Genomic DNA, 2,067 nt, shown 5'->3' on the forward strand with positions numbered 1-2,067 from the left:
TTAAATTTTGACTCATTCCTGTGACAAGAGTCTCTCACCGCTCTGATTTTCCCTGGTTGGGCTGTGCCGACGCAGCCCCCCGAGGTCCGGGGTTGGGGGCAAGCTCGGGGCTAGTCGGGGGGCTGTCCCACCGAGACGTGCAGGGGAGACCGGCACCTTGACCCCACAGCACCCCGACCCCACTGGCTGCAGAGCCGGGCTGGTGGCTCCCAGGGGAGGGGAGGGGAGGATCACCTCTTGCTGCCTTCTTGGCAGAGAAAGGACTCGGTGAAGAAATGGCTTTAAAAAAACTTCTGCAGGGATTTCAGATCTCAGCAAGCAGGGGAAAGAAGACAAAAGCATTTGGGTTTGTCCTGTTTGTGTGCTTGGAAGATTAGATGAGCCGAGAGTCACAGCCAGGGATTTTCTAAGCAACTTCCTCGGATAGCCACAAGCAGGTACGGTGGAGATAAGAGCAACACAGTGTCCTCCTCTCTGCCCTCCTTGTCTGCAGCCCCTTCCACAGCCATCTTCCCTCACTAGGCAGGGCAGCCCCCTCGATGCGTTGCAGGACACTGTGGGTGCTCTCAGGTGCTGAAGGTTTTGACTTTTCCAGGGGCCCAGATCCAGCGCTTGAATCTTTGGAGGGCTGGAGGCTCTTCACACCAATCCATCTGGCCGGGTCTCCTCTGCGAGCAGAGCAACCCTCTCCAAATTTTGCTTCTGGGGGGACCGCACCAGTGACAAGCTATCTCAGCAAGGCAGGGGTCAACACAACTGGGTTTAACCGGCTGAGAGAAGAGTCAACTGATTTGGCCTTGGAGACATGTAGTTTTTACCCTGTGCTGTACTTAGCACACGGACTCACTCTGGTTTGGGGTCTACAGTTTTGATGGGCCACTGAAACCTTCGCTGCAGTTGCTCTTGTGAACTCATATGCTGAACTCTGCGCACACTGGAGAGGGGACAAAACCATTATACAGTGCTCAAGCCCAGGCCACAGCAGCCTGCTTGCTTTCATCAGCCCCAAGGCAGTAGCCCCTGGCCTCTGCTCATACCACTCACCTGAGTAATCTCAGTATCGCCAGACCCGAGTTCAAAAAAATGATGTGCGCAGGCAAAAAAAAGAAGAATACAAATGAGATTGGTTTAAAAACCACAAGGTTGAAATAAAATATTAGCCATGTTATTTTTATTTGTTTGCCAGGTTTTTCAGCACTCGGAAGTTGTTTTCCAACTCCTCTCAGCAACCGCAAGTTCTAGCAATTCACTTACAGAAAATTAAAGCTGACATTCTCATGTCTGCAGGAGCTGAGATTTTTTTTGAAGTTGCAAGTCCATGATAAAACTGCTCAGCTGGCAAAGTGGGGCCTATTCATCTGCTTTATTTGCAGGATTTCATCTTCGTTTCTCCAGGCTTTCCTGTCTTTGAGTTCCATAGCCACCAGCAAGGAAGTGCCATTTCAAACTTCTCTTCACTTTCTCTGCCAGGTGTGGGACACTTGGCTTGTTTTGTTGATCTACAGAAGAGAGTCATTGTAGGCTAAGAAAGTGATCTGCAAAATATGTCCGGGGGGTCCCTGAAGATGCCCCAGGCTCACCCTGCCGATGGGGGCCTGCCTGCTGGTAACCTGCTGAATGCCCCTCTGGTGACTCCTTAGATGAGGAGTTCCCAGTCTCTGCTCCCTGGGAGTCCCTGCTCGTCTCCCGAGTCCACAAAAGAAAGGCAAACCCCTTGTCGGTAGGATTACGACATTGTAGCAGAATAGAAACACATACCAGGGAAAAAAAAAATAATGGGGTCCAAATATTGGAAAAAAACTGCGTGCCCCACAGGTAAACAGCCAGGAACACGGCTGCAGTGGCAAAGAGCACTGATTTATCTGCAGCCTTCGGAAAGGAAGAACCAAGCTACTGTAGGACACGAACCTTCTCGTTTTTTGTCGTTCTCTTTATACCTCCCCTAGCACAAGGGCTTGGGACTAACCCCCTGGATGTCGGGAGGGTGGGGGAGCATCCGCATCCCTGGAGCATCCGCAGCCCCGGAGCATCCGCGGCCCCGGAGGATCCGCGGCCCTTTCGGCTTCT

This window comes from Pygoscelis adeliae, unplaced genomic scaffold (assembly GCF_000699105.1).
Source record: "Pygoscelis adeliae isolate BGI_AS28 unplaced genomic scaffold, ASM69910v1 Scaffold65, whole genome shotgun sequence".
In the NCBI taxonomy this organism is placed as follows: domain Eukaryota; kingdom Metazoa; phylum Chordata; class Aves; order Sphenisciformes; family Spheniscidae; genus Pygoscelis; species Pygoscelis adeliae.